Source organism: Macaca mulatta, chromosome 4 (assembly GCF_049350105.2).
Source record: "Macaca mulatta isolate MMU2019108-1 chromosome 4, T2T-MMU8v2.0, whole genome shotgun sequence".
NCBI lineage: Eukaryota > Metazoa > Chordata > Mammalia > Primates > Cercopithecidae > Macaca > Macaca mulatta.
The window spans coordinates 30,387,426-30,403,709 of NC_133409.1; the positions used below are offsets into that span (position 1 = coordinate 30,387,426).

At 36.0% G+C, this 16,284-nt stretch overlaps 1 long non-coding RNA gene across 1 annotated transcript in view; it reads right to left on the bottom strand.

Annotated features, from left to right (window-relative positions):
- Positions 1-7,907: 7,907 nt before the first annotated feature.
- The window catches only part of LOC144340274 (uncharacterized), a 41,971-nt gene continuing 33,594 nt past the window's right edge, over positions 7,908-16,284 (bottom strand). Inside the window, exons 2-3 of the long non-coding RNA XR_013416187.1 lie at positions 12,920-13,048; positions 7,908-8,222 (exon numbers count right to left, since the gene is read on the bottom strand). This is a non-coding gene — a long non-coding RNA (uncharacterized LOC144340274). The remainder of the gene's footprint in view (positions 8,223-12,919; positions 13,049-16,284) is intronic.

Consider the following 16,284-nt stretch of genomic DNA (forward strand, 5'->3'; position numbering starts at 1 on the left):
ATTTGCTTAGTAGTTGCTTTAGGATTTACAACATGAATTTTTAATCTATCAGAGTCTACCCTCAGTATTATACTAATTTATGTATATGGTAAGAATCTTCCAGTAGTATACTTCCATTTTCTCCCTTCCTATTTTTGTATTATTGTTTGCTATGTATATTTTAAACACCATGATATTTTGTTATTTCTGCTTTAAAGAATCAATCAATTTTTGAAGAAATTACAATATGAAAAAAATTTTAGATTTACCTGTATACTAAACCATATCTGGCACTCTTTATTCTTTTGTGTAGAATCAAGTTTCCGTATATCATTATCCTTCAAACTGAAGACCTTCTTTATACACTTCTTGTAGCTGACGTCTCCTGGCAATGAATTCTCTCAGATCTGGTTAGTCTGATAATCTCTTTATTTCAACTTCATTTTTGGTAGATATTTTAACTGGTTACAGAATATTAGATTCACAGTCTTTTTGTTTATTTAAGAAAAAATGGTAATTCATTATTCTATTTCCATTATTTCTGAGGAGAAAGCATTATTATTATTATTATCATTATCATCACTATTAGTCATTGTTATTATCATTCTCCTGTAGGTGATGTATGTTTTTCTGTCTGCTTTTAAGATTATGTACTTGGGGACAATCATGGGCTCACTTCATTTTTGCCTTCTCTGCCAAAGTTCACTGTGCTGCCTGCTATTAAAGATCTGAATTGGTGATTTCATACAATTTTACCCAGGTGAATAGTCATTTATGTCTTAGCACAAGTTTAGCTAGTACTAGTCCCAATAGCATGACTGAGCAGAAGGCTGATAGGATAGATTTTAAACAGCAAACCAATAAGGAGTTTTCTAGGAATAGAGAGTTCCCAGCTTGGATTTTTTTCTTTTTCCTTTTCCTTAAGTACTAAGTCATTGATGATTTTAAAGCAAGGTTTGACTTACTTGGTGATATTATTTAGAATGTTTTGACTAATTATTGTAGCAAGACTATATTGAGATGAGGGGAAAAAGGAGACTTGCTGACCCACTAGGATGTTTTCAATTGTGCGGGTGGGATATAGTAAATACCTACACTAACATGAAGGTGCAGAGAAGAGAGAGGAGGGAGAATGAAAGAGATCCCATAGACATGGATGAGGCAAAAACACCCCAACCTGGAGAAGCTGAAGGGCATGAATTCTGACAAAAAGTAGGTAAATGCATAGGAAGAAGGAATACATTTATTTTAGGCCAGAAGAAAGTGAAAAGGAGAAGACTGAAAGCTCAGGGCCAACTGACGGATGTCATTTTGAGTCACTTAATAAATTAAACAATGAATCATTGGACTAGAGAGAAGGAGGAAGGGCACTTGGGGTAAAAGGAGAACAGGAATCATTTTTCTAATAGTAAAGATTACCTTTCTTACTTTAATGAAGAAACAACTGATTATTAAGGTTAAAATATAAAAGCAAAAAAGGTACCTTTGTATAATCCTTATACCATCAAAGAGGCAGAAGATCTCATAATAATTGGATGAGGAAAACCTTACTTATAGTCAGATCTTCACCAGTGATATATAGCAAAACCTCTCATGACATCGGGCATCTAGGCAACACTGCATCATGTCATTGCAGCTTGCTTATTTTTCTGCTGTAACATGTAAGTATAAGTTTGATTTTATAATTCTATTCTGTTTCTCAAATGGTTTCTGAAGGATTTTTACGAACGAGGCAGTTTCTAAAAGAAGCCAGTGTCTGGATGATAGAGGAAAGCTCAAAGATGGCCTTTTCTGCAAATCTAGCTGGCAGATACATTTCAATCACTGGGTCACTGTATTCCCAAATTCCTAGTGGAATTAATGAAATCGAAAGCTGGGGAGCACATTACACCTCTCATTCAAGCCCCTCACTTTACAGACAATGGATCAATTAAACCATGGGTCGTTGGCCTAGAGAGAAGTAGGAAAGATACTGCTTTCTACTTCTCTCTAGGCCAATGATCCATGGTTTAATTGATACATTATTTGTAGAGAGAAGAGGAAGACAGGGTCATAGCTTCTCTCAGCTCAGAGATGTTACGTGATTGGTACAAGGTCACATAGCTATTTCTAGTAGACCCTTGATTAAAAATCACATCACATATCTACTGTTTATTAAGCATCCTGTGCCCAGTATTATGCTACATGCTTTGGTGTCACAATAAGTTCCACTGAAAAAACGTATCAGAGAGGTTAGGTAAATTGGCAAGGTGACCAACTAGTAAACGGCAGAGATGAGATTTGCTTCAAAGCCTGTCTGACTCCCCAGCCTATGCTCTTATCCAATACCCCACAGAGTTTTTCCCCATTCGTACCATACTTCTTGCCCAGTGTCCCACTGGTAACAATGAAAGCCAGAACTGACAGTCTTATCAAAACTTGATGGAGAGATTTGTAGAAAAACAAATGGGCAAGACCATTGAAACAGCTCACACTATTGTGCCTCAGATTCTGACACCAGGAAATCCAATGCTGGGGAAGAAAATGTAGGTTTTTCTCATTGGTGACCCCGCTGAAACCCTATACTTCCTCTTTCTCAGGCCACACTGCCTTGAAGAATTACGCATCTGGGCCGCTCACAGCATCCAATCTAAATTTTTTCCTACTCATAAATGGATTCCCATAAGATTGGTGTTTTTTCCAACTGAGGATCATGACCCATTAGTGTACCAAGAAATCAATTCAGTGGGTCATGACTAACAAATTTTTAATTAAATAAAATACACTACATTCTTTCCTTTATCATGGACCCCCAGTAGTAATATTTTAGGCTTGAAAGGGATTTTTCTTTATCGTATTGGGTGGCCTTGGGTAGAGGTGGTTTCTTTTAATTTTGATTTCTCTTGAATTAACATTCATTCCATATTTAGTTTACTGAAATCAGCCTAAATCCTGACCAAAAAAACTCCCTTGCAGAGGCTCTTTAAAAGAAGAGACACTGTTTCCTTATGATCTGTTTATATAATAATTAAACCAGGGTGCTGCTGTAGTCTTTCCATCTTTCTCCTTGCCTAGGGCCTAGAATCTATAGACTTCTCAGGTTAATTGCACCCAATCTAATTCCTGCCTCCTCCGTGCAAGTTAGAGCCCAAGTGTCTCCTCAGAGTCTGGAGGACTCTTTGAAGCTTCAGCTGCCTCCAGAGCACGGGGCTGAGAGGCTGAGAATCAGCTGGAATGCAAGTGTTAGTCCCACTCCCTCCCCAAATGAAAAACCACATTGAAATATTTGTCCTCTGTGCTTTGTTCCTAAAACAAACAATATTTAGCCAAGTATGGTATAAAGGGTGACCATTTGCCACAACTGATAAATAAACTGGTAACCACAATGATGAGGGAGAAGTGGGGGTATTTTGTGGTTTTAGGGGGAATTGAAAGCTCTCTTTCAGTGGTGACAGGCCACAAAATATGAACATCATCAAAACAAGGAAATATATCTTTTTCTTAGAAGAGAAGCTTTCTTGGCTGCAGTGGGGAGGCATGTTTTTATTTTTAGGAGATTGTTCTTTAACAGGTAAAAGACACTGTGGAATCATTTTTCTGACATGGAGATTAAGGGTAGAGGTACAGCTCAAATTTCGTTTTTCCTGTTTTTTTTTTTTTTTAATTAAAACCATTTTATTTTTAAAAATCACACTTGGGGTCCTAATAAAAATTGAAAAATTAGTAAGATGGCTGGATTTTGCCTGTCAAAGCAAATTTAATGGGACAAAATTTAAAAACAGGGTATTCAGTGATGCCATGTGTTCAGGTAAATTTAAAATTTCAGCTGTGTATAATAATTCAAGATAATTTTTTAAACCTTTGTCTTTTCTATAATTATAATGCAAATCTTTTCTATTTACGTAATCTTTTGGTTTGAAGAAGATTTGATGAAATGTGCCCTATTTAGATTAGGGACATACAAACTAATGCTAAAAAATTATATCAAATAATTTTTTACAGCATCTATTAGTCAGGGGTATATCTAAATTTACATTTATTTTTCTAAAAGATAAAAATAAAATTTTGGCAATAGAATTGTATTGGTCCATTTTCATGATGCTGATAAAGATATACCCAAGACTGGGAAATTTACAAAAGGAAGAGGTTTCATTGAACTAGCAGTTCCACCTGGCTGGGGAGGCCTCAGAATCATGGCAGAAGGCAAGGAGGAGCAAGTCACATCTTGGATGGTGGCAGACAAAGAGAGAACTTGTGCAGTCAAACTCCCGTTGTTGTTGTTGTTGTTGTTTTTTAAGCCAACAGATCTCGAGAGACTTACTATCACAAGAACAGCACGGGAAAGACCCACTCCCATAATTCAATCACTTCCCACCAGGTTCCTCCCAAGACATGTGAGAATTGTGGGAGTTACAATTCAAGATGAAATTTGGGTGAGGACACAGTCAAACCATATTAAGAATCTATTTTTGTCTCTTATTTGTAGATACCAGATGTGTTTAAAGAGATAAAGGTAGTAGGGAGAAAATAACTTTTAAAATTCTATTTACATTAAAAACTTTGTGAATCAGCTGTACTTGAAATGTGGCTATGAACTATTTGTGACTGTGGGAATATATAGCAGCATAATTATCCAAAATGAACTTTCTTAAGGCTAGAATCCACCTCCAGTGGCATCTATAATACCCATAACTTAAAGCAGCTCTGAATTTTTTTCTAGATGTACAATGTTCAAGATTCGAGGAGGACCTTCCTAATTCTAGGACTTAGTAGAAAAGTCAGTGCTCACTTTTCCATATATTCCCTTAACAATTTTATAAACTTATGTAATTCCTCCTTTTAGTTATTTTTATTTAATAGATTTAAACATGTCATACTTTTTCCATTTATATAAATGTATTTATAAGATTTTTGTTTATATCTTTGAGTCATTTTATACATATAATGTAGCTGAGGTACATTTATGATCATTTGGATATAAAGTATCTTGAAACTTTATAATAAGTATTTACTCATATCAATAAAATTGATAAAGATGTAATTTTAACTGCTGCATATTTCATCATATGGATCTGCTATAGTTTATTTAACCACTCTGCTTTGTTATAAAAGGGTTAGTTGTTTCTAGCCATTTGTTATTTTAAATAGTGCTGTGATTAATTTATTTGTTCAGGAATTTTTTACCTTCTCTTTTACTAATTTCTTAGAATGAATTTCAGACAGTGAAAATACTATTCAAAGATATTTTCCCCATTGGTTTAGGTTGTCTCTTTCAGTGTATGTTAGGTTCTTATATATTACAGTCAACACCAGGCCTATGTATTTTATTACATCAATTTATCTATTGATTTTAGCACCATACTAAATTTTTATATAAAGTTTTAATACCTTGTAAAGTAAGTTCTTCCCTAGCTACTCTTTTTCAGACTTTTAAAAACTTTTTGTCCCCAAATATTCTTGACTAAGTTTGTCTCTTTATTCTTCGAAATGAAGTTTAGAAAAATTTTAATGTTATAAATTTATACCTTGTGAATTTTTGTTGGACTTGGACAAATGTAAAAATAACTTTGGGAAGAATTAACATATTTCATGTTTCATTTTCCATGACATATGGTATATTTCTCCATATAGTAAAACCTTCTTTTATATCTCAGTAAATATTTGTTTTCTTAGCGTAGAACTCAGACATTTCTTGACAAAGTATTACTAGATCTTTTTACAGTTAAATTATTAGATTTTTATTAGACCTAATATTTTTATTATGCCTTATAACTGCTTCTTACAAGCACATTTTATTAATTATTAGCTTATCTTGGATTTTGTCAAAAGAAAATCATATTATATACAAATTACATTATTCATTCAATGACAAATAAGTATCTACTATGTGTCAGCCAAACTTAATAAGCACTGAGAATACAGTACTGAAGAAATCAAAAAATGAAAAACAACAAAAAGACCCAAAACAGATTATAGAGGTTATAGTTCCAGCAGGAAAGAAGAACAATAAACCAAATTTTACAAAAATAATGTATAAACTAGGATAAACGGTACTTAAAGCAAAGCAAGAACAATTGAGCAGAGAAGAGGCATATAAAATAACAAGAGTGGGTGCTGAAATTTTTGGAGTAGAGAGCCTCACTAAAAAAACTTCTGAGTAAAGAAGTCAGAGCAAATCTGAAACAGAACAGTCATAAATAAAATATTTTTAATGTAACGAAAGATCAGATTTTGGAGGTTCTTATGGATCGTATTTGGAGTTTTTACTTGGAGTGATTTGGGGAGATGTTGGATAATTTTCAGCATAAAAGTGGCATGAGATGCCTTAGATTCTGTGATTCTGACTGTGTTAAGACCAGATTTAAAAGGACAGAAGCAAGACTAGTTGGGAAGTGGAGTAGAAGTTGTAGTCACCCCATCCCTATAGCCTTGGTTCACCTTGAGACACCTGTAGACAATCCCCACATATATTAACTGCTTCCTTTTTGTCTGCCTGAAAAGCAGTGAGCACGAAAGTGCCAGGGATGTATGCCTAGAATTGACCCTTACCAAATTGGGAAGAGAGTTGGTGCCAAAGACTCCAGTTTTCCTCAGTGAGACAATTCTGAGGTGTGTTCTATATAGTCTATTAGAGGATACCCTGTAGAACTAGCCTTCAGTGTCAAACAGCATAACTCACTCATCCATGCAGGCTTCATTGGCTTTTCCTATTACACTCTCCCACTACCCTACCATGCTTCCTGGGATTACTCTCTTAGAGTCAGGTTTTGGAGGAACCCAACTACCACGGAGACTGTTGTAATAATCTAGGCAAGGCAGAATAAATAATACCTAGGACCAACGCATACTCTTAAAATGGTGATAATTGATTTAATGCTGGATACACTATAAGGAAGACCTGAAAGAATTTGCCAATGTATTCAGTGTTAAATGAGAGAGAAAAAGGGGAATTGGGATGACTCCAAGATTTTTGGTCTGAGCAATTGGAAGGACATAGTGTCCATTAACTTAAATGGGAAAGAGTACAGTTCATCTGGAAGAGATTTAGTATATGGTAAGAGCTAGGAGTCATTTTTACAATATGAGCATATAGTTGATTCAATGTCATTTATGAAAAAGAACCTCCTTTATACAATACAGTGATACTTTTGTCAAAAATCAAGTGACCATATATATGTGAATATTTGTCTGTATTTCATGTTCTATTTCATTAACCTGTCTATTCTTACACAAATATCTGATCATCTCAATTTCTATAAATTATAAGTCATAATATTTGGCAATGCAATTCTTGCAACTCTGTTAATCTGGAAGATTACTTTTTGTTTCCTTTTTTTTTTTTCTTTGAGACGGAGTCTTGGCCTGTGGTCCAAGCTGGAGCACAGTGGTGCAATCTCGGTTCACAGCAACCTCTGGCTCCCAGGTTCAAGCAATTATCATGCCTCAGCCTCCCAAGTAGCTGAGATTACAGGCATGTGCAACCACACCCGGCTAATTTTTGTATGTTTATGGAGAGGAGTTTTGCCATGTTGACCAGGCTGGTCTCGAACTCCTGACCTCAAGTGATCAGCCTGCCTTGGCCTCCCAGAGTGCTGGGATTACAGATGTGCTCCACTGCACCTGGCTAAAGACTACTTTTTATAGCATTATAAGTCTTGCAACTTTATAATAAATCTTAACATTCATCATACAATTCCTCCAACACTCTTCATCTTGAATAGATTTTCGTATTCAATAGTGCAATTCCTTGAACTCTGTTCTTCAAGTCCCATTCAATTTCGTTAAACGTTAGAAACATCTTATCTCTTTATATACACATATAATGTTGATATTTTTAGAATGCTGATCAATTTGGGAGGAATGTAGATCGATTTAAATTAATAAATTGATAATTGATTTAAGTTGATAAATGTATATCAGCTTGAGAAAGAACTAACATCTTTACAATATTGAGCTTCCTACTCAAGAGAATTTTTTAATATGGGAAAATAACGGCATATTTCCATACTTATTACACTAGTAAACAGGAAAAAGTAATGATACAAGGAAAGAATTATTGGAGCAATATTTCAGAGTGAGAAAGGGCAGATGAGATCTAATACCTAAGTGGCAGGATCCACCTTAGCTAGGAACATGGCCAGTTCATCAACAATAATAGAAAAGAAGAAAGAGTAAATAGTCACATATGGAAGTAGTTTGGTAAAGTGGTGGTGATGGGATCTCATGAGCATTCTCTTTTGACTTCTTCAGTTCAGCGAAATAGCCTGAAAATGACATGGAAAGGAGGTATTAAAGATTTAAGCAAGAGCAGAACTTATAAATAATCATCTAGAAAAGTGGGAAAGTGAATGAAATTGGTAAATATATAAAAATTTTGGGGCAGCATTAAACTACCACTGGAGATTAGTGAGCAAAAATTTTAATTAAGAACAGTCATCACAGCTGTATGCTTTTCTCCCATGGTTTTTAACTTCAGGACAGGAGATGGCAGAGAGTAAACCAGCAAAGTTGTCTTCATTCCAAAATTATTACTTTCGTGATTATTTCCTCTCTTATTGCATAGGCTGCAAATCCAAGAACACAAAAAAATGACAATGGTTAGGGTAACTATCCTTAAGTTGTTCTGGTTTTTAATGAGAATGCCCATAATAGTGCATCATTAAGTACAAAGATGGCTGCTGGTTTAAGGTAGCTAGTTTGTTACCTCTTAAAAGTTTTTTTTTTCTAAAAGTTGCCAGTGAAATGTGTCCTCTTTCCCTATGTCTTTTGGATGAATTACCATTAATTTTAGTTATTTTTTTCTTTCTCTTGGTATTAAAATCTTCCATAGATTGAATATTTTTTACTTTCCTTTGGTTCTTCTCTAGCTCTATCATGTCTTTTGTCAGGTGTATCAGTAAGACATCATAATCTAGTATGAATTCACCTAGGTTTTGTGCAAGGAAAGGGATAACATATATGTGGGTGGTGGCAGTGTGTTTCTGTATCTCATTCACACCAGACAATGTTGCTCAGTCTTTTGTGGTCATGGAAGGATGTTGAGAACAGTCTGCAATAATCATGCCAGTTGTTAGCATACAGTTTCTTTGGTAGCTCAGAGACAATAATCATAATTAAATTAAAAATGTTTTTTCTCTAAAATATATAATCTTACAATGACTCACACTGATTATTTTTTGCTGTATTTCTATAAATTACGTACTTTTATTAAATATTTCTCATGATTTTTCTCCTCCAATGTGGACTTTTATTTCCAAGAAGAGCCTAATTTACCAACTTGGTGCACTAGATTCCTCATTCTATAACAATTAATAAGGATCAGAGAAGGTCTGAATACTGATTCCTAATGAATACACATTTTGCACATTTTGTCCAGAAATGAAACTGTTTATACCTATACCTTTCTTCTGCTTATAATCTAATTCCTAGTTCAAAACAAATAGTTTACCCAATTCCAGTACAAGACATAAATAAATGTCAAAATTTGAACGATTACATCCAGGCTGTGACAGTTTCTATCAGTGACCATAGTGAATGATATTAAAGGGTGGTCAAAGCAAAGCACTGCTGGAGTGGGAGGCTCACCTGCACTCAGGAGACAGATGAACTATTGTGTCAGTCTTTAGAGGAAGATGCTATGACTGAGGAGGGAACCACAGATGTGAATGGGGATGGAGAGAGTAGGGGTGAAAGTTAATGCCATTAAAAACTGAGATTGGGAACAGGTAATCAATTTAAACTGAGAAACTAATGGGAAAAGAATGAGAAGATAAGATGGGTCCAGGAATCAAAGAACAGATAAGGGAACACTGATAATTAAATTTATTTGTCAAATAAGAATCACAGCCAGTTGATACAGGGTCCATGAAAAATACAGAAGTCAAATTTGTCAGAAGAACCACAAAGATTAGGATCTTCCTCATAAATTGTGTCTAATGCTGGTCCACAGGGCAAGGTATCTGAAATTCTAGCTGATCTTCACGTGGTTTACAAAACCAGTTAATAAACCAGGGCTGATTTTGCTCATCAGTCCATGAATGTAAGTACGGGTTCTTTCCTGCTTCTAACAGTTTACCTAAATATTGCCATTTCTAACTACTAAGTTTTTCTTCCATGAGATAAGCAGCGGCTTTTATCTCTAAAATGGTCTTTCTCTCAATCATAAGCCATCTAACCGAACAGATGTTATCAGTTGCCATTCCCCCCAACTCCATTATTCACTGAACTAGGAAGAAAAAATCTAATGGGGAATGTGAAAAGTAAAGTTCTTCCCCATGCTCCATTCACAGAATGCATTATTTTTATAAACAACGAAAGCAAATTTCCCACCCTAGCTATAAGTATTTCAATAAGCAAACTTTTTTCCCTGTCATTTTACAGTCTTTTTGGTGCAGGCCGTAGTATGTCACAGACCAGCGGCATTCTTATGGCAGACCCCTGTTTAACACACACTACCTTCAGCTGTCAACTTGTCCACACAGAGATCCAGGCATTCCTTGCTCCCATTCCAGTCTAGGTGTTAATCAGCGCTCTCTCCTTATTGAAGTGCAAGCTTGGAGAAAGCATCAGTCCTAAACATCAGTCCTAACCCCATTCACGTGAGATGTGGAATGAGTTGGTGGGTTTGACACTCATTATGGCTTTCTGTCACCCAGTCCATGACATCCTGTAGAATCCAAACAGTAAATCCACCTCAACATGTGCATGTGCTACACAAAAGTCAACACATACATGAATTCTCAGGTAGATGTGATGTTTCACATTTTTTAACTTGATAAAACACTTGTAAAGATAATTGTATAAACGTGTAGAAATAATTGGGCATCAGTCTTGCTAAAGCTGCTGGAATTTCAGGGAAATACATCATTTTTATTACTATATTTCCAAAAAGAATTAATGTATTTTTAAAACATACTTACACTGTAGTTTCACTATTTTAACACAGCAATAGAAAGGTCTCATGGAAAACAAATGTAATCCAGTGTTGATAGTAAAAATAAGGAATCAAAGAACAGATAAGGGAACACTGAAAATTAAATTTATTCATCAAATGAGAATCAAAGCCAGTTGATACAGGGCCCATGAAAAAATACAGAAGTCAAATTTTCAGAAAAACCAGAAAGATTGAGATCTTCCTCATGGATGGTGTCTAATGCTGGTTCAGAGGGCATCTTCTCGTCTGTATCTTCCTTACACAGATAAGCCTTCATATATTTTTGGGACAATATGATATGAAATAAGAGGAATTTTGTATGGTATCATCAATTATTGTATGGAATCAAATACAGTACAGGTTACCTCATATTTCCAAAACAGATTATCTTTGTTCAAAGTTTGAAATAACACAGTTTCCCTGGGAAGTGACTGTATTTCTGCTCCCACATGTTGTGCTAAAGATTTTCCACTAAAGCAGAACTGGCTGTAACAGGGACTGAACAGATGGTGGTCCATGAAATTTGTCCCAGTAGTCTCTTCAGAGTCCTACCTGCTCTTAGTCACCTCTCTTATGCTACCAGGCACTTGAATTCTCACTGTTAGAATACCGTGTTTGAACTAAGGCATTACCTCCAGATTTTTTTAAATTACAGAATCATAGTATCAAAAAGTACTGCCAAGAACTAAAAAGGGTCTCAAATTTCATCCTATTTGCAGGTTAACAAGTTAGCCAGTTGCAGTTTCTTGGATGCTGGCAGAAGACACAGACAAAGGGTAGTTTATTATTCACAGAAATAGTGGCAAAGTATCAGCATTTTAACTCTGGTTCCCTGAGCTCCAATTCCCACAGAGCAATACAAAGAGGGCCAAATGATACCTGCATGTGCTGTGGATGCATAAGAGGAGAGGAATCCTGAGCTTAGGGAACCCAAGTGTTTTATAATGGGCAGCAATCTGGCCTGCCCTTTCCCAGGAAAAGAGAAGCTACCTTTATTATACTGAATAGTAAACAAACTCACACCTTGCTCCGGAAGGAGACAGTGTATCTAATTTTTAAGGCTGTTTTCTGTACAAACAAATTTGAAAATATAGTTCTGCACAGAGGCAATCTGTATAAACCATGTTTTGTAGTTTCTGTAACTTGACGAACTAACATCTTCAAGATGGAATGTGAACTACTTTAGGTAAACAACTAGGGACCTGAGATAACCACCTGACCTCCCCACACTCTTAGCCCAGCATGAGTTTATAGGGGTGACACTTTAAAATACAGCAAACCAGTCCCAGTGTGTCCTTTCCTACCTCACCTCCTCCTCCCTGCAAAAACCACTGTAAGGCACTTACCTACTCTCTTTCTACCTTATAATCGATCCTAATCTTTCCCTATGTGGCCCCACATGGCATGCTGTATTTTCTCTTAGAGAACTGTGAGGATAATAAGCTTCTGTGATTTCAAAGCAGCTCTCTTTGTGCCTCACCATATTTTAAAAAAGATTATGATGAAAACACAGTCAGTAACTCTGCTCACAAAATATGGATAAACATGAGTGGTCCATGGAGAATTGTCTCCCAACAGATACTAGCCCAAAGGCCATTGGTTCAAATCTCTAAAGAGGCCCAAATCCTCTCCAAAAAGAGAACTCCCTGCTCCCGCAAAACAACCTAGTCTATCATTCAAACATTTTTGTTCAGTCATTCTATGTTACCTGTTATTTTTGTCTTCTGGGCCTTCTTTTCTACTTTGTGTTCTGTGAAAGGGCCAAAGGAGTTGTGGAACCAAAGAAAGACACAGATAAATCCAGTTTGTTGAGATGGGATGATTTACTAGGCGGAATTTACAGTTGAAAATGTGGTCTTGGGTGGTTGCAAAACAGGTAGCTCTCCATACCACAACACCCCAGACCCAGGGCTTACATTTTGGGGAAAGTATAGTATACATGCTCTAGAGAGAATGTGTAGGTGGCTATGGGTGTCACAGGCTATGATTTCTGCAACAGCATCAGGAGTGGTTTTGGAGGAAACTTACAGTGAATAGGTGTTTCCACATAAAGAGTAATACAGCAACAAGACATTTGGAGGCATTTCTGGACTTGGGATTAGTCAGAAGTTACATGGTGGGTTAACATTTAAGATGAAGTCACTCTTGTCCCCACACCTGGAATCCAAAAAGAATATACATATTTGTAGGCAACCATAATGTGTGTGTCTTTCTTCCACTATTCTAGTTCCTGGAAACTTTCTTTTTAAGTAAAATTATCTGCAGTTTTTTCAACCATGTAGATGACACCCTATTAAATGCAATCTTATTTGTCTACCATTAAAATATATTGCCCACAGAAAATAGTTTAGGTGCCGTCTGAATAAACAACCCAGAGTAGAGTAGAATAGAACTTTTAACTCCTTGATTTACCTGCTACGTGGTAAATCACTTACTTATAAGCCATAGTTCACCTCTAATGATTAAGAGTCAATTATGAACTAAAGCCTCTAGGTTGTTAACACTGCTATGCCATTATTCACCCACCCTTTATTTTGTTTTTTCTCTAAAATATAGGACTTCATATTTATTGCTGTAAAATTGAATCTTAGATGCATTTCTTTTCTCAAGCATCTGAAAAGTCTCTCAGGTTCTGAAAATAAAATAAGTTATTCTTCCCAGTCTCAAAGCATCTGAAAATTTACTCTAATTTTATATAACCTAATTCTACTCCTTGGTTAAAATGTAGAGCAGGATAGAGCTGAGGATAGGGCCCTATGTACTTGAATAGAATCTCCCATCAGGTTTGCTTAGATCAATCCTCACTGAGCATAGTTGTTCAACAAAAGAATTCATTTAACTGAACTTTCTTCCAAACATTACTGGTTAAAAATGTTCTCTTTGGAGGCTTTTGACTACTGCATTTCTATATGCTGTCCTTCTGTCAGTTTGCTAACTAGAGGAAAGAGGTTGGTATGTGACATGGCTTGGCTCTGTACTTCCACCTAAATCTAACCTTGAATTATAAGAATTCCCATGTGTCAAGGCAGGGTGAGGTGGAGATAATTGAAGTATGGGCATGGTTTACCCCATACTGTTCTCATGATAATGAATAAGTCTCAAGAGATTTGATGGTTTTATAAATGGGAGTTCCCCTGTGCAGGGTCTCTTGCCTGCCACCACGTAAGATATGACTTTGCTCCTCCTTGTCTTCCTCCATGATTGTGAGGCCTCCCCAGCCATGTGGAACTGTGAGTCAATTAAATCTCTTTGCTTTTTAAATTACCCAGTCTCAGGTATGTGTTTAATTGCAGAGTGAGAACAAACTAATATGGTATGCCATGACTTACTCTTACAGAATTCATGATGGCACCAGTGATCATTTTCTCTGTCATCTAGAAGGTCATTATTTTTTATATGTGCATGTGTCGCTTCTTAATAACAACTCAGAATAGGTTAACATTTAGTAAATATATGCTGTATGTGGTTTTGTGGTATGATTTGTCATGAAAATATAATATAAAGAAAAAATTTAATTGAAAAAAAAAAAAAAACATTCCAGGAAGCATTCAAAGAATGGAGAGGACTGGGCACATCATTAGGGTCAGAAAGAAGAGCACTGGTGAGGGGAATATGCCAAAGTGTATAAAAGAAATTAAGTGAGGAAGAAAACAGTGCATTTAACCTCTTTTTATTTAAATCTAACTTATTTTGGGGAGAATTACATTTTAAAAATTATTTTTCCGGCTACATAATCATTTGGGCCCTCAATTTGCATATTTATTTCATTATCTGGTACATAATCCTGGAAGGCAGGGACCATATCTAATTTTTCAGTATTTTAACCTCCACAGTTCAAGAACATAACTAACTTATCTAATGTACTCAGTAATAATTTTGGAATTGAAATGTTTAATTTTGTGAGATTACATGCCAGAGTCTGTTAAAGCTTGGACAATGACCCCTAGAAAGATGGAATGATTTGCTTAGAATCAAACACATTTCAATGTATTCCTCTGCAAAAGTGCTTCTCTCCATCTCCATTCTAGGACTGTCTTTCTTGGATATCCATGATTGGTCTCGAATCTCTGTACAGGCTGCTTACAAGGGAGCTAGGTCTATTGTGGTTATTTGACTTCGTGGAACTAGTTTATATATTAAGAAATGTACACTTTGATTCCAGAGTCTGACTAGTTACTTCTAATACCATTTGTTGGCTATCACATAGACACAGACGTAAAAACATTTATCCCAGAGGGCCAAAAGGAGTTTTTCTCAGATGCTCCTAAATAGTATATTTAGGAGCTAATGGTATATATTTAGAAGGGTCTCTTTCCCAGTTGTTTTTATTAGCAATGGGAATAGTGCCAAAAATCATGAAATGAAAGTAAGCATTTCACTAAAATGACCCAAAAAGCACATCAAATTTTTCTGTAGTCCCAGGAACGGCTAGCTGTGGCATATTTACGGCAGCGTTAACCAGAAGGTGTAACTTCTTTGACGACTGCACTCATCTAAGCGCTCTTAATGTGACTCATGGAAACAACAAGCAGTTGTGACCATGGCTTCAACAGCTGGGCTTGGAAAACCCCAAGGATCTTATGTGTCAACCAACTCCCAGTCCTTCCTTGTCCTTCCACTTAAGGATCATCCTGACCAAGGGCCTTCTACATGCACATTTCTACCCAGCTTATTTCCAAAATTATTCCTTTCATCCCAGAGAGATCTGATTTTTTTAAAAAAGTAATCAAAAAATTATTCTTCATAAATGACTGGATTGTTTTTATTAGCTGGTATATTTAAAACAATATTTTAGAAAAGGGAACTCCATAACATCCATCTTTGCCCACATCCCATTAGAAATTCTGGAAGTATAGTGCAATATCAAGGAGCCAAGAATACTTCCTTTCTTTATATTTACTACCCCAGTTTTTAATTTGTAAAAGTATCCTGACTGACTTGTAGGTACAGGAACAGAGAGACTACCACTGCAGAAATTTTGTAAATGGGATATGATATAGGAAAGCATTCACACCTCTTAGTAAATAGCTCTGAAATTCTTCTCTTACAGAAAATCCCTGGATAGCCTTTTGCTGGAGCTTTTCCTGTTTGAAAACTTAATATTTGTCATCTATGTTTCCAAGAGCTATTCAAACAAGAAATTTCATAAAAATGTTTTATGTTCTTTGGAGAAAATGATGGACAAGTATGTCATTTTGAAATTCACTTTGTTTCCTCCCAGGAGGAAGGGAGGAGTCGGGCACTTCCCAGTACTAGAAAAACAAGGTGGGCAAGGGCAATAGCAGAGAAGAGGAAAGGAAAAGAGACTGTGCCCTCCTTTCCTGAGAAGAAATTGCTCTTCCTGGGGCCACACAGACCGAGAATACTAGAGCTTAAAGCAGATTGAAAGTGGG